This window comes from Bombina bombina, unplaced genomic scaffold (genome assembly GCF_027579735.1).
Source record: "Bombina bombina isolate aBomBom1 unplaced genomic scaffold, aBomBom1.pri scaffold_1339, whole genome shotgun sequence".
NCBI classification, from domain to species: domain Eukaryota; kingdom Metazoa; phylum Chordata; class Amphibia; order Anura; family Bombinatoridae; genus Bombina; species Bombina bombina.
The window spans coordinates 1-21,949 of NW_026510899.1; the positions used below are offsets into that span (position 1 = coordinate 1).

General features: G+C 36.7%; 1 long non-coding RNA gene across 1 annotated transcript in view; it reads left to right on the top strand.

Moving 5' to 3' along the window:
- The first annotated feature begins 4,453 nt into the window (after positions 1–4,453).
- Positions 4,454–21,949, top strand: part of LOC128643517 (uncharacterized) — a 47,130-nt gene continuing 29,634 nt past the window's right edge. Inside the window, exon 1 of the long non-coding RNA XR_008399831.1 lies at positions 4,454–4,562. This is a non-coding gene — a long non-coding RNA (uncharacterized LOC128643517). The remainder of the gene's footprint in view (positions 4,563–21,949) is intronic.

The window sequence follows — 21,949 nt, forward strand, 5'->3', positions numbered from 1 at the left end:
AGAGTGTGTGAGAGCATGAGAATGTGTGTATGTGAGTAAATGTGTGTGTGTGAGAGAGAGTATGTGAGTGAATGTGTGTGTGAGAGTATGTGAGTGAATGTGTGTGTTTGTGAGTGATTGTGTGTGTGAGAGCATGAGAATGTGTGTGTGTGTATGTGAGTAAATGTGTGTGTGTGAGAGAGAGTATGTGAGTGAATGTGTGTGTGTGTGTGAGAGTATGTGAGTGAATGTGTGTGTGTGAGAGAGAATGTGTATGTGAGAGCGAGTAAATGTGTGTGTGTGAGAGCATGAGAATGTGTGTATGTGAGTAAATGTGTGTGAGAGAATGTGTATGTGTGAGTATGTGAGTGAATGTGGTGTGTGTGAGAGAGTAGTGAGTGAATGTGTGTGTGAGAGTATGTGAGTGAATGTGTGTGTGAGAGTATGTGAGTGAATGTGTGTGAGAGTATGTGAGTGAATGTGTGTGTGTGAGAGTATGTGAGTGAATGTGTGTGTGTGAGAGTATGTGAGTGAATGTGTGTGTGTGAGAGTATGTGAGTGAATGTGTGTGTGTGAGTATGTGAGTGAATGAGTATGTGAGTGAATGAATGTGTGTGAGAGTATGTGAGTGAATGTGTGTGTGTGAGTATGTGAGTGAATGTGTGTGTGAGAGTATGTGAGTGAATGTGTGTGTTAGAGTGTGTGAGAGCATGAGAATGTGTGTATGTGAGTAAATGTGTGTGTGTGAGAGAGAGTATGTGAGTGAATGTGTGTGTGTGTGTGAGAGTATGTGAGTGAATGTGTGTGTGAGAGTATGTGAGTGAATGTGTGTGTGAGAGTATGTGAGTGAATGTGTGTGTTAGAGTGTGTGAGAGCATGAGAATGTGTGTATGTGAGTAAATGTGTGTGTGTGAGAGAGAGTATGTGAGTGAATGTGTGTGTGTGAGAGTATGTGAGTGAATGTGTGTGTGTGAGAGAGAATGTGTATGTGAGAGTGAGTAAATGTGTGTGTGTGAGAGCATGAGAATGTGTGTATGTGAGTAAATGTGTGTGAGAGAATGTGTATGTGTGAGTATGTGAGTGAATGTGTGTGTTAGAGTGTGTGAGAGAGAATGTGTGTAACAATGTGTGTGTGTGAGAGCATGAGAATGTGTGTGTATGTGAGTAAGTGTGTGTGTGTGTGTGTGAGAGAATATGTATGTGTGAGTATGTGAGTAAATGTATGTGAGTGAATGTGTGTGTTAGTGTGTGAGAGAGAATGTGTGTAACAATGTGTGTGTGAGAGCATGAGAATGTGTGAGTATGTGAGTGAATGTGTGTGTGTGAGTATGTGAGTGAATGTGTGTGTGTGAGTATGTGAGTGAATGTGTGTGTGAGTATGTGAGTGAATGTGTGTGTGTGTGTGAGTATGTGAGTGAATGTGTGTTAGAGTGTGTGAGAGCATGAGAATGTGTGTATGTGAGTAAATTTGTGAGAGAATGTGTATGTGTGAGTATGTGAGTGAATGTGTGTGAATGTGTGTGAATGTGTGTGTGAGTATGTGAGTGAATGTGTGTGTGTGAGAGAGAATGTGTATGTGAGTAAATGTGTGTGTGTGTGTATGAGAGCATGAGAATGTGTGTATGTGAGTAAATGTGTGTGAGAGAATGTGTATGTGTGAGTGTGTGTGTGTGTGAGAGAGTATGTGAGAGAGTATGTGAGTGAATGTGTGTGTGAGAGTGTGTGAGAGCATGAGAATGTGTGTATGTGAGTAAATGTGTGTGTGTGAGAGAGAGTATGTGAGTGAATGTGTGTGTGAGAGTATGTGAGTGAATGTGTGTGTTAGAGTGTGTGAGAGCATGAGAATGTGTGTATGTGAGTAAATGTGTGTGTGTGAGAGAGAGTATGTGAGTGAATGTGTGTGTGTGTGTGAGAGTATGTGAGTGAATGTGTGTGTGTGAGAGAGAATGTGTATGTGAGAGTGAGTAAATGTGTGTGTGTGAGAGCATGAGAATGTGTGTATGTGAGTAAATGTGTGTGAGAGAATGTGTATGTGTGAGTATGTGAGTAAATGTGTGTGCGTGAGAGAGTATGTGAGTGAATGTGTGTGTGAGAGTATGTGAGTGAATGTGTGTGTGAGAGTATGTGAGTGAATGTGTGTGTGTGAGAGAGAATGTGTATGTGAGTAAATGTGTGTGTGTGTGTATGAGAGCATGAGAATGTGTGTATGTGAGTAAATGTGTGTGAGAGAATGTGTATGTGTGAGTGTGTGTGTGTGTGAGAGAGTATGTGAGAGAGTATGTGAGTGAATGTGTGTGTTAGAGTGTGTGAGAGAGAATGTGTGTAACAATGTGTGTGAGAGCATGTGAATGTGTGTGTATGTGAGTGAATGTGTGTGTGAGTGAATGAATGTGTGTGAGAGTATGTGAGTGAATGTGTGTGTGTGAGTATGTGAGTGAATGTGTGTGTGAGAGTATGTGAGTGAATGTGTGTGTGAGAGTATGTGAGTGAATGTGTGTGTGAGAGTATGTGAGTGAATGTGTGTGTTAGAGTGTGTGAGAGCATGAGAATGTGTGTATGTGAGTAAATGTGTGTGAGAGAATGTGTATGTGTGAGTATGTGAGTGAATGTGTGTGTGAGTATGTGAGTGAATGTGTGTGTGTGTGTGTGTGAGTATGTGAGTGAATGTGTGTTAGAGTGTGTGAGAGCATGAGAATGTGTGTATGTGAGTAAATGTGTGTGTGTGTGAGAGAGAATGTGTGTGTATGTGTGTATGTGTGTATGTGTGTGAATGAGTATGTGAGTGAATGTGTGTATGTGAGAGTATGTGAGTAAATGTGTGTGTGTGTATGAGAGCATGAGAATGTGTGTATGTGAGTAAATGTGTGTGAGAGAATGTGTATGTGTGAGTATGTGAGTAAATGTGTGTGAGTATGTGAGTGTGTGTGTGTGTGAGAGAGTATGTGAGTGAATGTGTGTGAGAGAGAATGTGTGTAACAATGTGTGTGAGAGCATGTGAATGTGTGTGTGTATGTGAGTGAAGGTGTGTGAATGTGTGAGTGAATGAATGTGTGTGAGAGTATGTGAGTGAATGTGTGTGTGTGAGTGAATGTGTGTGTGTGAGTGAATGTGTGTGAGTGAGTGAATGTGTGTGTGAGAGTATGTGAGTGAATGTGTGTGTGAGTATGTGAGTATGAGTGTGTGTGTGTTAATTAGAGCGTGTCTGCGTCTGTGAGAGAATGTGTGTAACAATGTGTGTGTGAGGGCATTAGAATGTGTGTGTATGTGTGTGTATGTGAGTGTGTGTGTGAGAGAGAATGTGTGAGAGCATTATAAATATGTAACTTTATTTTGGCACATTTTACTCTTCTATAGATATACTTTACTATATTGTGTGTGACGTGCAAAAATAAAGTTACATACATATTATAATGCTCAGTTTACTCTTCTATAAATACAAGGACAGAGGTGTACTTATTGGCCTCTCCTCTGGCAGCGGGCTGCAATCTGCACTTATATTGTGGGTATGAGCCATATTTTGTATTATCTGCATGTGATTAAATGGATCGTCTACACCAGAATCTTTATTGTTTAAAAACCCATTCCCCAGTTCTGCATAACCAACACTGTTATATTAATATATTTTTATCTCTGTGATTACCTTGTATATAAGCCTCTGCAGACTGCCCCTTATCTCAGTTATATTAATATACTTTTTACCTTTGTGATTACCCTGTATCTAAGCCTCTGCAGACTACCCCTTATCTCAGTTATATTAATATACTTTTTACCTCTGTGATTACCGTGTATCTAACCCTCTGCAGACTGCCCCTTATCTCAGTTATATTAATATACTTTTTACCTCTGTGATTACCTTGTATCTAAGCCTCTACACTATAACCCTTATTATAGTTCTTTTGACAAACTTACATTTTAGCCAATCAGTGCTAACTCATAAATAACTCCATAGAAGTGAGCATCTTAGCTATATGACTCACATGAACACCCTCTAGTTGTGAAAACCGGTCAACATGCACTGAGATAAGAGGCAGCCTTCAAGGGCTTAGAAATAAGCATATGAGACTACCTTGGTTTAACTTTCAACTAAGGATACCAAGAGAAGAATGCAAAATTGAGGATAAAAGTAAATCCGAAGGGTGTTTAAAACTACCTGCCCTATCTGAATCATGAAAGTTTATTTTTGACTAGACGCTAAACTAAGATTTTACCTTAGACACATCATGAGATTTGTGTCCTATAAGGGACTTGTTCAGTAATGACTGCCCTGTGTTACAGCTTGTCCGGAATAAAACACGTTAAAAATGTAACTCATACACAATTTTATTGACGTTACAGGCACTTGAGAACAATTACGCATGCGTAGTATCGTGTGTAAAAACAACAACAAAAAAACTTTTGCCAAACACAATGATGGCTTCCGCGTTTCTGTTGGGGAATGACGCTACCCGGAAGTGATTGAGCTTGCCCACTATAGCTATGGCGTCCAAAGGACCTCGTCAGCGATGGAAAGGAGCAAGTGGCGATAGAGAGGAGAATCCCGGGAGACCGAGAGATGAGAACCGGGCGGCGGAGCATAAAGCCGAGTGAGCTTGCACCAGGGCTGGGTTTGGGCATCAGGTTGACGTGTGTGTGACCCTATAGATATGGTTACTTATAGCTTATGGGGTTAATTCATAACATCCTGGTATTAACCTGGTGCATTGTGCTATAGAGGTATCAGGTACTGATGTCAGTGTCACTAAATGTCACTGCACTGATACTATTGTCACTTCTTTATGGTACGTGTATAGTTTACTGATCTATACGGTATGTGTGTTATATACTGATAATGTATGTGGTATATACTGATAATATTGTTATATATATACGGTATGTGTGTTATATACTGATAATGTATGTGGTATATACTGATAATATTGTTATATATATACGGTATGTGTGTTATATACTGATAATGTATGTGGTATATACTGATAATATTGTTATATATATACGGTATGTGTGTTATATACTGATAATATTGTTATATATATACGGTATGTGTGTTATATACTGATAATGTATGTGGTATATACTGATAATATTGTTATATATATACGGTATGTGTGTTATATACTGATAATGTATGTGGTATATACTGATAATATTGTTATATATATACGGTATGTGTGTTATATACTGATAATGTATGTGGTATATACTGATAATATTGTTATATATATATACGGTATGTGTGTTATATACTGATAATGTATGTGGTATATACTGATAATATTGTTATATATATACGGTATGTGTGTTATACTGATAATATTGTTATATATATACGGTATGTGTGTTATATACTGATAATGTATGTGGTATATACTGATAATATTGTTATATATATACGGTATGTGTGTTATATACTGATAATGTATGTGGTATATACTGATAATATTGTTATATATATACGGTATGTGTGTTATATACTGATAATGTATGTGGTATATACTGATAATATTGTTATATATATACGGTATGTGTGTTATATACTGATAATGTATGTGGTATATACTGATAATATTGTTATATCTGTACAGTATGTGTGTTATATACAGATAACATTGTTATATCTGTACAGTATGTGTGTTATATACTGATAATATTGTTATATCTGTACGGTATGTGTGTTATATACTGATAATATTGTTATATATATACGGTATGTGTGTTATATACTGATAATGTATGTGGTATATACTGATAATATTGTTATATATATATACGGTATGTGTGTTATATACTGATAATATTGTTATATATATATACGGTATGTGTGTTATATACTGATAATGTATGTGGTATATACTGATAATATTGTTATATATATACGGTATGTGTGTTATATACTGATAATATTGTTATATATATACGGTATGTGTGTTATATACTGATAATATTGTTATATATATACGGTATGTGTGTTATATACTGATAATGTATGTGGTATATACTGATAATATTGTTATATCTGTACAGTATGTGTGTTATATACAGATAACATTGTTATATCTGTACAGTATGTGTGTTATATACAGATAATATTGTTATATATATATATATACGGTATGTGTGTTGTATACTGATAATATTGTTATATCTGTACAGTATGTGTGTTATATACAGATAACATTGTTATATCTGTACAGTATGTGTGTTATATACTGATAATATTGTTATATCTGTACAGTATGTGTGTTATATACAGATAACCCCAGAAGCAGAACTTTTTTTCACTTTCTGCGATGAGATTTTTTGTAGTGAAAAATTTTCTGCAGGTCATTATGAAATAAAATTCGGTTTTAAATCATTCATAAACAAACATTTATTTAAAACTTGGTAAACTTTCACATGTAATGTGTGTGTGCGCGCGCGCACACATACGTGTGGACTGACCCCATTCTATCATTACCAGCTCTGCTCAGCTGACAATCAAATATAAAGTCCCCTATCCCACCTATTGTGCATATATGCTTAAAGAACCACAATATAGTTACCATTCCCTTTTTCCCCAAGAAAAAATAAATAAAACCAGGGTGGTGATATACATTTTAAATGTTAATAGAATTTTTGTTCTGTTAAGTTTTAAAATGTTTATCACTCACAACCCTGGTTTCATTTTTACTGTTCTTGAGGAAGCACTGCTATAGTAGGCAAACAAAAGTAGACTTTCTTTCATCAGAGAAACTTACGCTAATAGTAATAAAATACTAGTCTACTAGTACTAATTATATTAGTATTATTATTGCTATTTACAATTTGCAAATAAAAAGGCTTTGGCTGTTCATTCATTGTTTAAAATCTGATTCCAATATTTAGTGAGGGAAGGTGATAATAAATAACAGATGTGTCGCTGATCTAAATTTGCTAGCATAACCCCTTGGTTGTAAAAGAGGAGTGTGCAAACTATTTAGCCCCTTCTGACAACAAACTGACCCACCACAATAACCAAAATACTGCCAACCTAACACTAACAGTGTCTTAGGGCGAGTTTTTAGAACATATTGGCATCATTTTTTGTAAAAAATTTTTCCAGAGAAGCATTTAAAAAAAACAAGCTTATTGCAGTAATGCCAAAAGAACCTGAAATGTACTGGAATGTATTCTTTACACTCACACAGCCAGTGAACAAACTTTAAAAAATAAATGAAAACTTTTTTTTTTTTTTAAAGCAAGATAGTATACATAGACACACAAATGTATAGATTATATTAACACTGAGGGTGTGAGGCCAGGAATAAAACATTTGTAAAGGAGAGGAGTTTTGGTAACACTGGACTGGAGAAATACTTGATTATCAGATAAAAATTACTGTAGAATTGAATTGTGGCCCCAGGGCGGCTTTGGCTAGGGACATAGAAGGACTCAGGAGGAGTAAATTAATTTAGTGATTTCCACCCAGTAAGTGCCATAGTACAACCAAAAAACCTGCTTAAAGGGCCAGTATACACCGAGGACTATGATTTACATTCAGTGGGCTCATTACACAGACCTGCCCCTGCATTAATATTTCAATAGAGCCGAGCGGTGGTGCGGCGGTAGTGTGAGGAGAGGGCTGAGTGAGAACAGGAAAAGAGCGCACAACAAATGTTTACATTTGCGCACATCTCCTACTGCAGCGCATCACATCATTCTGGGAGACCGCAGACCGGCAATGTGTGCTCTATGCCTCAACAGCGTATCGCCTACAGCACGTCTTAGCTATGATTTACATTCACAGACCTGCCCCTGCATTAATATTTCAATAGAGCCAAGCGGTGGTGCGGTGGTAATGTGAGAAGAGGGCTTAGTGAGAGCAGGAAAAGAACGTATCACCTACAGCACGTCTTAGCTATGATCTACATTCACAGACCTGCCCCTGCATTAGTGTACAGCATGTGTAACCTCATCACCCACTTGCACAGCATTTCTCCGGTATATGGGATCTCGCAAGTCACCATGCTGTACACTAATGCAGGGGCAGGTCTGTGAATGTAGATCATAGATAAGACGTGCTGTAGGTGATACGCTCTTTTCCTGCTCTCACTAAGCCCTCTTCTCACACGCTGCTGTAGGCGATACGCTGTTGAGGCATACAGCACACATTGCCGGTCTACGGTCTCCCAGAATGATGTGATGCGCTGCAGTAGGAGATGTGTGCAAATGTAAACATTTGTTGTGCGCTCTTTTTCTGTTCTCACTCAGCCCTCTCCTCACACTACCGCCGCACCACCGCTCGGCTCTATTGAAATACAATAATAATAAAACATTTTTAAAAAGCTTTTACTCCTTCTGCTAGTTAAAAAAAAAAAAACACATGCCCTGTGCCGAGAACTGACTTACCTCACAGTCGCAGAAGCCGTTCTGGCGGGTAAAAGTATCAATAATGATATTGCATAAAAAGTATCAATTTCAGGAGCAGAGCAGCCATTAGCCAATAATTTAAAAGTACTGTCTGCACTAAAAAGGTGCCGGTTGTCCATTTGAAAGCACTGCACTGGCCAGAGAAAAAAAAATTCTGTTGAAGAAAAAATTCTCTGTTTAACAGACCTGGCCGTTCTTTCTGCAGGCAGGCTCCACTTTCTGCAATAATATCGCAGATCGCACTATGTTCTGCCTTGGGGCAGATAACATTGTTATATCTGTACAGTATGTGTGTTGTATACTGATAATATTGTTATATCTGTACAGTATGTGTGTTATATACAGATAATATTGTTATATATATATACGGTATGTGTGTTGTATACAGATAATATTGTTATATATATATACGGTATGTGTGTTGTATACTGATAATATTGTTATATCTATACAGTATGTGTGTTATATACTGATAATATTGTTTTATCTATATGGTATGTGTGTTATATACTGATAATGTTATATCTGTACGGTATGTGTGTTATATACAGATAATATTGTTTTATCTATATGGTATGTGTGTTATATACTGATAATATTGTTATATCTTTACAGTATGTGTGTTATATACAGATAATATTGTTATATATATATACGGTATGTGTGTTGTATACAGATAATATTGTTATATATATATACGGTATGTGTGTTGTATACTGATAATATTGTTATATCTATACAGTATGTGTGTTATATACTGATAATATTGTTTTATCTATATGGTATGTGTGTTATATACTGATAATGTTATATCTGTACGGTATGTGTGTTATATACAGATAATATTGTTTTATCTATATGGTATGTGTGTTATATACTGATAATATTGTTATATCTTTACAGTATGTGTGTTATATACAGATAATATTGTTTTATCTATATGGTATGTGTGTTATATACTGATAATGTTATATCTGTACAGTGTGTGCGTTATATATTGATAATATTGTTATATCTGTACGGTATGTGTGTTATATACTGATAATATTGTTATATCTGTACGGTATGTGTGTTATATACAGATAACATTGTTATATCTTTACAGTATGTGTGTTATATACAGATAACATTGTTATATCTTTACAGTATGTGTGTTATATACAGATAACATTGTTATATCTTTACAGTATGTGTGTTATATACAGATAACATTGTTATATCTTTACAGTATGTGTGTTATATACAGATAACATTGTTATATCTTTACAGTATGTGTGTTATATACAGATAACATTGTTATATCTATACAGTGTGTGTTATATACAGATAATATTGTTATATCTTTACAGTATGTGTGTTATATACAGATAACATTGTTATAGCTTTACAGTATGTGTGTTTTATATACAGATAATATTATTATATATATACGGTATGTGTGTTATATACAGATAACATTGTTATATCTTTACGGTATGTGTGTTATATACAGATAATATTGTTATATCTATACAGTATGTGTGTTATATACTGATAATATTGTTATATCTGTACAGTATGTGTGTTATATACAGATAATATTGTTATATATATACGGTATGTGTGTTGTATACTGATAATATTGTTATATCTGTACGGTATGTGTGTAATATACTGATATTGTTATATCTGTACGGTATGTGTGTGTTATACTGATAATATTGTTATATCTATACGGTATGTGTGTTATATACTGATAATATTGTTATATCTGTACGTTATGTGTGTTATATACTGATAATAATGTTATATCTATACGGTATTTGTGTTATATCTATACAGTATGTGTGTTATATACTGATAATAATGTTATATCTATACAGTATGTGTGTTATATACTGATAATAATGTTATATCTATACGGTATGTGTGTTATATCTATACAGTATGTGTGTTATATACTGATAATAATGTTATATCTATACGGTATGTGTGTTATATACTGATAATATTGTTATATCTGTACGGTATGTGTGTTATATACTGATAATATTGTTATATCTGTACGGTATGTGTGTGTTATACTGATAATATTGTTATATCTATACGGTATGTGTGTGTTATACTGATAATATTGTTATATCTATACGGTATGTGTGTTATATACTGATAATATTGTTATATCTGTACGTCTGCAGAAAGAATGGAACACATACAGGACCTCTTGGCTCTTTCACTTTGCAGCGCTGCTCTGCATCAGGCTATTCTCTTCAAACAGCGCTGCTCTGCATCAGGCTATGCTCTGGCTGCACTGTGTAAGTTTTCCTTAACACAGTGCATCCAGAACAATCTTGTAGAGGATGTAATGCTTTAGTGCTATAATTCTGTAACATGACCCTGAGTTTGCATCTTGATCACATCTAGTAGAGCATTTAATCCTTTAGTGCTATTATTCTGTAACATGACCCTGCGTTTGCTTCTTGATCACATCTTGTAGAGGATGTAATGCTTTAGTGCTATTATTCTGTAACATGACCCTGCGTTTGCTTCTTGATCACATCTTGTAGAGAATGTAATGCTTTAGTGCTATTATTCTGTAACATGACCCTGAGTTTGCTTCTTGATCACATCTAGTAGAGGCTTTAGTGCTTTAGTGCTATTATTCTGTAACATGACCCTGAGTTTGCTTTTTGATCACATCTAGTAGAGGATTTAATGCTTTAGTGCTATTATTCTGTAACATGACCCTGAGTTTGCTTCTTGATCACATCTAGTAGAGGCTTTAGTGCTATTATTCTGTAACATGACCCTGAGTTTGTTTCTTGATCACATCTAGTAGAGGCTTTAGTGCTATTATTCTGTAACATGACCCTGAGTTTGCTTCTTGATCACATCTAATAGAGGATTTAATGCTTTAGTGCTATTATTCTGTAACATGACCCTGAGTTTGCTTCTTGATCACATCTAGTAGAGGCTTTAGTGCTATTATTCTGTAACATGACCCTGAGTTTGCTTCTTGATCACATCTTGTAGAGGATGTAATGCTTTAGTGCTATTATTCTGTAACATGACCCTGAGTTTGCTTCTTGATCACATCTAGTAGAGAATGTAGTGTTATTATTCTTCTGTAACATGACCCTGAGTTTGCTTCTTGATCACATCTAGTAGAGGCTTTAGTGCTATTATTCTGTAACATGACCCTGAGTTTGCTTCTTAATCACATCTAGTAGAGGATGTAATGCTTTAGTGCTATTCTGTAACATGACCCTGAGTTTGCTTCTTGATCACATCTAGTAGAGGATTTAATGCTTTAGTGCTATTATTCTGTAACATGACCCTGAGTTTGCTTCTTGATCACATCTAGTAGAGGCTTTAGTGCTATTATTCTGTAACATGACCCTGAGTTTGCTTCTTGATCACATCTAGTAGAGAATGTAGTGTTATTATTCTTCTGTAACATGACCCTGAGTTTGCTTCTTGATCACATCTAGTAGAGGCTTTAGTGCTATTATTCTGTAACATGACCCTGAGTTTGCTTCTTAATCACATCTAGTAGAGGATGTAATGCTTTAGTGCTATTCTGTAACATGACCCTGAGTTTGCTTCTTGATCACATCTAGTAGAGGATTTAATGCTTTAGTGCTATTATTCTGTAACATGACCCTGAGTTTGCTTCTTGATCACATCTAGTAGAGGCTTTAGTGCTATTATTCTGTAACATGACCCTGAGTTTGCTTCTTGATCACATCTAGTAGAGGCTTTAGTGCTATTATTCTGTAACATGACCCTGAGTTTGCTTCTTGATCACATCTTGTAGAGGATGTAATGCTTTAGTGCTATTATTCTGTAACATGACCCTGAGTTTGCTTCTTGATCACATCTAGTAGAGAATGTAGTGCTATTATTCTGTAACATGACCCTAAGTTTGCTTCTTGATCACATCTAGTAGAGGCTTTAGTGCTTTAGTGCTATTATTCTGTAACATGACCCTGAGTTTGCTTCTTGATCACATCTAGTAGAGGATTTAATGCTTTAGTGCTATTATTCTGTAACATGACCCTGAGTTTGCTTCTTGATCACATCTAGTAGAGGATTTAATGCTTTAGTGCTATTATTCTGTAACATGACCCTGAGTTTGCTTCTTGATCACATCTAGTAGAGGCTTTAGTGCTATTATTCTGTAACATGACCCTGAGTTTGCTTCTTGATCACATCTAATAGAGGATTTAATGCGTTAATGCTATTATTCTGTAACATGACCCTGAGTTTGCTTCTTGATCACATCTAGTAGAGGCTTTAGTGCTATTATTCTGTAACATGACCCCGAGTTTGCTTCTTGATCACATCTAGTAGAGGCTTTAGTGCTTTAGTGCTATTATTCTGTAACATGACCCTGAGTTTGCTTCTTGATCACATCTAGTAGAGGCTTTAGTGCTATTATTCTGTAACATGACCCTGAGTTTGCTTCTTGATCACATCTTGTAGAGGATGTAATGCTTTAGTGCTATTATTCTGTAACATGACCCTGAGTTTGCTTCTTGATCACATCTAGTAGAGAATGTAGTGCTATTATTCTGTAACATGACCCTGAGTTTGCTTCTTGATCACATCTAGTAGAGGCTTTAGTGCTTTAGTGCTATTATTCTGTAACATGACCCTGAGTTTGCTTCTTAATCACATCTAGTAGAGGATTTAATGCTTTAGTGCTATTATTCTGTAACATGACCCTGAGTTTGCTTCTTGATCACATCTAGTAGAGGCTATTATTCTGTAACATGACCCTGAGTTTGCTTCTTGATCACATCTAGTAGAGGCTTTAGTGCTTTAGTGCTATTATTCTGTAACATGACCCTGAGTTTGCTTCTTGATCACATCTAGTAGAGGCTTTAGTGCTATTATTCTGTAACATGACCCTGAGTTTGCTTCTTGATCACATCTTGTAGAGGATGTAATGCTTTAGTGCTATTATTCTGTAACATGACCCTGAGTTTGCTTCTTGATCACATCTAGTAGAGAATGTAGTGTTATTATTCTGTAACATGACCCTGAGTTTGCTTCTTGATCACATCTAGTAGAGGCTTTAGTGCTATTATTCTGTAACATGACCCTGAGTTTGCTTCTTGATCACATCTAGTAGAGGCTTTAGTGCTATTATTCTGTAACATGACCCTGAGTTTGCTTCTTGATCACATCTTGTAGAGGATGTAATGCTTTAGTGCTATTATTCTGTAACATGACCCTGAGTTTGCTTCTTGATCACATCTAGTAGAGGCTTTAGTGCTATTATTCTGTAACATGACCCTGAGTTTGCTTCTTGATCACATCTTGTAGAGGATGTAATGCTTTAGTGCTATTATTCTGTAACATGACCCTGAGTTTGCTTCTTGATCACATCTAGTAGAGAATGTAGTGCTATTATTCTGTAACATGACCCTGAGTTTGCTTCTTGATCACATCTAGTAGAGGCTTTAGTGCTTTAGTGCTATTATTCTGTAACATGACCCTGAGTTTGCTTCTTGATCACATCTAGTAGAGGATTTAATGCTTTAGTGCTATTATTCTGTAACATGACCCTGAGTTTGCTTCTTGATCACATCTAGTAGAGGATTTAATGCTTTAGTGCTATTATTCTGTAACATGACCCTGAGTTTGCTTCTTGATCACATCTAGTAGAGGCTATAGTGCTATTATTCTGTAACATGACCCTGAGTTTGCTTCTTGATCACATCTAGTAGAGGCTTTAGTGCTATTATTCTGTAACATGACCCTGAGTTTGCTTCTTGATCACATCTAGTAGAGGATTTAATGCTTTAGTGCTATTATTCTGTAACATGACCCTGAGTTTGCTTCTTGATCACATCTAGTAGAGGATTTAATGCTTTAGTGCTATTATTCTGTAACATGACCCTGAGTTTGCTTCTTGATCACATCTAGTAGAGGCTTTAGTGCTATTATTCTGTAACATGACCCTGAGTTTGCTTCTTGATCACATCTAGTAGAGGCTTTAGTGCTATTATTCTGTAACATGACCCTGAGTTTGCTTCTTGATCACATCTAGTAGAGGCTTTAGTGCTATTATTCTGTAACATGACCCTGAGTTTGCTTCTTGATCACATCTTGTAGAGGATGTAATGCTTTAGTGCTATTATTCTGTAACATGACCCTGAGTTTGCTTCTTGATCACATCTAGTAGAGAATGTAGTGCTATTATTCTGTAACATGACCCTGAGTTTGCTTCTTGATCACATCTAGTAGAGGCTTTAGTGCTTTAGTGCTCTTATTCTGTAACATGACCCTAAGTTTGCTTCTTGATCACATCTAGTAGAGCATTTAATGCTTTAGTGCTCTTATTCTGTAACACGACCCTGAGTTTGCTTCTTGATCACATCTAGTAGAGGATTTAATGCTTTAGTGCTATTATTCTGTAACATGACCCTGAGTTTGCTTCTTGATCACATCTAGTAGATGATTTAATGCTTTAGTGCTATTATTCTGTAACATGACCCTGAGTTTGCTTCTTGATCACATCTAGTAGAGGCTTTAGTGCTTTAGTGCTATTATTCTGTAACATGACCCTGAGTTTGCTTCTTGATCACATCTAGTAGAGGCTTTAGTGCTATTATTCTGTAACATGACCCTGAGTTTGTTTCTTGATCACATCTAGTAGAGGCTTTAGTGCTATTATTCTGTAACATGACCCTGAGTTTGCTTCTTGATCACATCTAATAGAGGATTTAATGCTTTAATGCTATTATTCTGTAACATGACCCTGAGTTTGCTTCTTGATCACATATAGTAGAGGCTTTAGTGCTATTATTCTGTAACATGACCCTGAGTTTGCTTCTTGATCACATCCAGTAGAGGCTTTAGTGCTTTAGTGCTATTATTCTGTAACATGACCCTGAGTTTGCTTCTTGATCACATCTAGTAGAGGCTTTAGTGCTATTATTCTGTAACATGACCCTGAGTTTGCTTCTTGATCACATCTTGTAGAGGATGTAATGCTTTAGTGCTATTATTCTGTAACATGACCCTGAGTTTGCTTCTTGATCACATCTAATAGAGGATTTAATGCTTTAGTGCTATTATTCTGTAACATGACCCTGAGTTTGCGTCTTGATCACATCTAGTAGAGGCTTTAGTGCTATTATTCTGTAACATGACCCTGAGTTTGCTTCTTGATCACATCTAGTAGAGGCTTTAGTGCTATTATTCTGTAACATGACCCTGAGTTTGCTTCTTGATCACATCTTGTAGAGAATGTAGTGTTATTATTCTGTAACATGACCCTGAGTTTGCTTCTTGGTCACATCTAGTAGAGGCTTTAGTGCTTTAGTGCTATTATTCTGTAACATGACCCTGAGTTTGCTTCTTAATCACATCTAGTAGAGGATGTAATGCTTTAGTGCTATTATTCTGTAACATGACCCTGAGTTTGGTTCTTGATCACATCTAGTAGAGGCTTTAGTGCTATTATTCTGTAACATGACCCTAAGTTTGCTTCTTGATCACATCTAGTAGAGGATGTAATCCTTTAGTGCTATTATTCTGTAACATGACCCTGAGTTTGCTTCTTGATCACATCTAGTAGAGGATGTAATGCTTTAGTGCTATTATTCTGTAACATGACCCTGAGTTTGCTTCTTGATCACATCTAGTAGAGAATGTAGTGCTATTATTCTGTAACATGACCCTGAGTTTGCTTCTTGATCACATCTAATAGAGGATTTAATGCGTTAATGCTATTATTCTGTAACATGACCCTGAGTTTGCTTCTTGATCACATCTAGTAGAGGCTTTAGTGCTATTATTCTGTAACATGACCCTGAGTTTGCTTCTTGATCACATCTAATAGAGGATTTAATGCGTTAATGCTATTATTCTGTAACATGACCCTGAGTTTGCTTCTTGATCACATCTAGTAGAGGCTTTAGTGCTATTATTCTGTAACATGACCCTGAGTTTGCTTCTTGATCACATCTAATAGAGGATTTAATGCTATTATTCTGTAACATGACCCTGAGTTTGCTTCTTGATCACATCTAGTAGAGGCTTTAGTGCTATTATTCTGTAACATGACCCTGAGTTTGCTTCTTGATCACATCTAGTAGAGGCTTTAGTGCTATTATTCTGTAACATGACCCTGAGTTTGCTTCTTGATCACATCTTGTAGAGGATGTAATGCTTTAGTGCTATTATTCTGTAACATGACCCTGAGTTTGCTTCTTGATCACATCTAGTAGAGAATGTAGTGCTATTATTCTGTAACATGACCCTGAGTTTGCTTCTTGATCACATCTAGTAGAGGCTTTAGTGCTTTAGTGCTATTATTCTGTAACATGACCCTGAGTTTGCTTCTTTTTTTTTTTTTTTTAAATAAGTTTTTTATTGAGGTTATTGACAAAAAAAACATCAAATACACATGTTACATAGGTATTCAAAATCATTCTTTTAAACTATGACATTACTTAAGAGTTCAAAACTATGCTATAGTCACATGCAGGTAAAGATTTGTCATGAGAAAACCCAAAGTAACATCACCATATTTATATGTAACAGGCAAAACTGAAACCTCATTTTCTGCTTTATATTATTTTCCTCTCCTAATAAAAGAAGCCACTTTTGGACTCCTGTCATCTAAAATGATGTCTAGAGGAAATAGAGTGGTAGAAATGGTCTCTCTTGAACCTATGGCAAATTAGAATAAAATTTTCAACTGATAAAAGCTTCTGAAACTTTTAGAAATATTCAGGCTACATCTTCAAACTTTGTTATGTTTCGGAACGTTCTAAATATCTTGACAAACTGCAAGATTTTGCTAATGAAGAAGGGAAATGGGGTGCGGTATTTGCAAGGAGAACCGCGTATTTAACCCTCCTATAAAAGGAGGTTTATAATATGGGGTGGGGGGTAGGAGGTGGTAGGATATACATGAGAAGCCTGTAAAACATCTGAGTAATTTCTATGTATGTCGATCACTAGCATCTGTAAGAGATTGCAATTGGGTCGGCTACTATAGTTGATTGCTTGAACGAGGTAGGTGAGGGCTCATTATGTCTCTGTGTATGGCCTTATAAGCATATGAATAGCTATAGGGAAAGTAGAGAGAAATTAACTCTAAACTAGAGTATTAACCTTGAACTAGCTGACTATATGGGTATTCCTTATCCAGAGTATAAAAAATTTAGAACAAAATATATGAGACTATATAGACTATAGTTAGTTCCATTATAGCGGTATCAAGCAATATGCGGTATGAGAGATTAGAAGCTAACAGCAAAAATGATAAGGTTTGTCAGGTACCCCATAAGCAGTTAAAATTCCAACAGGAAAACTTGGTATAACAGGTATGTATGTATAGGTATAGAGAGAAACTATATGGAGAGTATAGTTTAGCTGAGGAAAATGTGGCTCATCTATCTACTTTAATTACACAAGCCTTGGGTATATAGATGTTGCAGGCCAAAGTATATAGAAAAAGACTATGAACTAAAGACACCCAGTAACTAAAACTTATATCTAGAGAGAACTGCTAAATTAGAGCTACTCTCAATGTGTTATACTTGGGGCACAGAAATAATGTCTTTACATATGGTAACAATATTAAGAATATAGAGAGGCAAATAGTAAACATGTTCCCAACAATTGGCGATGTAGCTGGATTAACCTTATTAAACTGTAACCTAGTTCTAAATATATTAAATACCTTAATCCACTGCAATCATTGGGACCCAGGAAACAAGAATAGCAAGGAGCACAGCTGTTACATTGATAGCTACAGAGATTCAAAACTACGGATCTTCATAGGAAAGTATCAATCAGATGTTTTGCAAAGTAAATATGTACAGGTTTGAAACACTGCATAAGCAAGCTAAGACTCCCCTCCAGTGGTGAGAGTTAGCAATTACATCCTCTACCAGTGAGCAACAATTGAACACTAAACCAAGAACCACGATCTGTAAAATAGGACCGTGCCACTTAGTAAAATATCAAGCATATGAACTTCTAAAACATTCATCCTTCAGGTACTCCTATGACATGATGTGGCATCAAAGCCAGATGTAACAGCATAGCTCAGATGCAAACTACCTTTGTAAGCCAGAACATGGTTAAGTTAAATAGAGCACATTTATGCAACAGCCCATTGTAAAGAGATATAACCAACATAGATAAATTGTCCACATTGAGTGCAGGTATTCCCATGAATGATGCCCCATCATATAAATAATCATTCCTTAAGCAAACAAAGCAGGGATCGTTATGAGCACTACAAGTATGTGAATAAAGGTAGCAGATACGATAGCAGTCATTCACTTCACCCCACGCAACATTCTTAAACTTTAAGACAAACAAGTATGATAGGATAAGGTATACAGGGAACAGTAATAATAAAAAAAGGTGATTAGCATTGTATCCTGCCTAAAACACAGGGCTAACGGTGTGTGTGACCAGGCGTATTGCCAACATTCAAACAAGTCTTTCTAATAACCAATATCTCCATTAGATCCACAAAGAGCATAATGGGCTTAAGGATCTGTCGGATAGTTCATCTAGCCGATGCCTCTAGGAGTTGTTAACTCTGAACCTAGTGATGGACCTGCTCTGTTCTCTTCCACCGCAACAGCAGGTAGGTGATCTCCCTCCAGGGTCTCCCTAACAAACAGCCATGTTAGTGAGTAAAGGTATTTCCCAGCCCTAAGCACAGGAGGTATCTGGACAGTTGCAGGAACGGTACAGACCGCTGCCTCGATGGTTCTATTTACATGACAGGGGGGAGACATGCTCACCGCCTCATCCTGAGTCCACACATCAGCCGGCTGATCAGCTGGAAAAGCAGCGTTCACGGGGCTCACTACCATGTTTCTCCATGGATCGTGCAGGGTGGATGATGGCTGCCGGGGCCCCAAGGCGCCATCCATTTCACAAACTACTGTGGAGACATGGTGCAAGGTGGTAGAATCCGTAGCGACCGCTTGAACTGCCATCTTGAGCGTGTGTGAAAATACAGCCTGATAACCGGCCAGGAGATTACCAAGTTCTCTGAGTATATATACCGCTGGTTCCATATTGCTTTTCACTGCAGCTGTCGCCATAGAAATAATGTAGTTCAAAAAGTCAGTTTTTCCCCGCTAATTTTTTGCTGCGTAGGTAAAAGGAAAATGGCCGCTGCTTAGCACTCTGATCTGCAAAACCAACATGGGTGGGATAGGGTTACATCCAAGAGATATATCACCATTGGATTTTAAATCTCTGATGCCTCTGTCTTTGCTAATTCCAGCTGTTATTGGAATAAGGGAGCTAGAGCGGTCGCTAAATTAGTATTTTGTATATAGTGCAGCCGGAGCCACCTTGAGATGCGACCGCTCAGCTCCAGTGTTAGCTCCGCCCCCCCTGAGTTTGCTTCTTAATCACATCTAGTAGAGGATTTAATGCTTTAGTGCTATTATTCTGTAACATGACCCTGAGTTTGCTTCTTGATCACATCTAGTAGAGGATTTAATGCTTTAGTGCTATTATTCTGTAACATGACCCTGAGTTTGCTTCTTGATCACATCTAGTAGATGATTTAATGCTTTAGTGCTATTATTCTGTAACATGACCCTGAGTTTGCTTCTTGATCACATCTAGTAGAGGCTTTAGTGCTATTATTCTGTAACATGACCCTGAGTTTGCTTCTTGATCACATATAGTAGAGGCTTTAGTGCTATTATTCTGTAACATGACCCTGAGTTTGCTTCTTGATCACATCCAGTAGAGGCTTTAGTGCTTTAGTGCTATTATTCTGTAACATGACCCTGAGTTTGCTTCTTGATCACATCTAGTAGAGGCTTTAGTGCTATTATTCTGTAACATGACCCTGAGTTTGCTTCTTGATCACATCTAGTAGAGGCTTTAGTGCTATTATTCTGTAACATGACCCTGAGTTTGCTTCTTGATCACATCTTGTAGAGGATGTAATGCTTTAGTGCTATTATTCTGTAACATGACCCTGAGTTTGCTTCTTGATCACATATAGTAGAGGCTTTAGTGCTATTATTCTGTAACATGACCCTGAGTTTGCTTCTTGATCACATCCAGTAGAGGCTTTAGTGCTTTAGTGCTATTATTCTGTAACATGACCCTGAGTTTGCTTCTTGATCACATCTAGTAGAGGCTTTAGTGCTATTATTCTGTAACATGACCCTGAGTTTGCTTCTTGATCACATCTAGTAGAGGCTTTAGTGCTATTATTCTGTAACATGACCCTGAGTTTGCTTCTTGATCACATCTTGTAGAGGATGTAATGCTTTAGTGCTATTATTCTGTAACATGACCCTGAGTTTGCTTCTTGATCACATCTAGTAGAGAATGTAGTGTTATTATTCTGTAACATGACCCTGAGTTTGCTTCTTGATCACATCTAGTAGAGGCTTTAGTGATTTAGTGCTATTATTCTGTAACATGACCCTGAGTTTGCTTCTTAATCACATCTAGTAGAGGATGTAATGCTTTAGTGCTATTATTCTGTAACATGACCCTGAGTTTGGTTCTTGATCACATCTAGTAGAGGCTTTAGTGCTATTATTCTGTAACATGACCCTAAGTTTGCTTCTTGATCACATCTAGTAGAGGATGTAATCCTTTAGTGCTATTATTCTGTAACATGACCCTGAGTTTGCTTCTTGATCACATCTAGTAGAGGATGTAATGCTTTAGTGCTATTATTCTGTAACATGACCCCGAGTTTGCTTCTTGATCACATCTAGTAGAGCATTTAATGCTTTAGTGCTATTATTCTGTAACATGACCCTGAGTTTGCTTCTTGATCACATCTAGTAGAGCATTTAATGCTTTAGTGCTCTTATTCTGTAACATGACCCTGAGTTTGCTTCTTGATCACATCTAGTAGAACATTTAATGCTTTAGTGCTATTATTCTGTAACATGACCCTGCGTTAGCTTCTTGATCACATCTTGTAGAGGATGTAATGCTTTAGTGCTATAATTCTGTAACATGACCCTGAGTTTGCTTCTTGATCACATCTAGTAGAGCATTTAATGCTTTAGTGCTATTATTCTGTAACATGACCCTGCGTTTGCTTCTTGATCACATCTTGTAGAGGATGTAATGCTTTAATGCTATTATTCTGTAACATAACCCTGAGTTTGCTTTTTGATCACATCTAGTAGAGGATGTAATGCTTTAGTGCTATTATTCTGTAACATGACCCTGAGTTTGCTTCTTGATCACATCTTGTAGAGGATGTAATGCTTTAGTGCTATTATTCTGTAACATGACCCTGAGTTTGCTTCTTGATCACATCTAGTAGAGAATGTAGTGCTATTATTCTGTAACATGACCCTGAGTTTGCTTCTTGATCACATCTAGTAGAGGCTTTAGTGCTATTATTCTGTAACATGACCCTGAGTTTGCTTCTTTATCACATCTAGTAGAGGCTTTAGTGCTATTATTCTGTAACATGACCCTGAGTTTGCTTCTTAATCACATCTAGTAGAGGATTTAATGCTTTAGTGCTATTATTCTGTAACATGACCCTGAGTTTGCTTCTTGATCACATCTAGAGGCTTTAGTGCTTTAGTGCTATTATTCTGTAACATGACCCTGA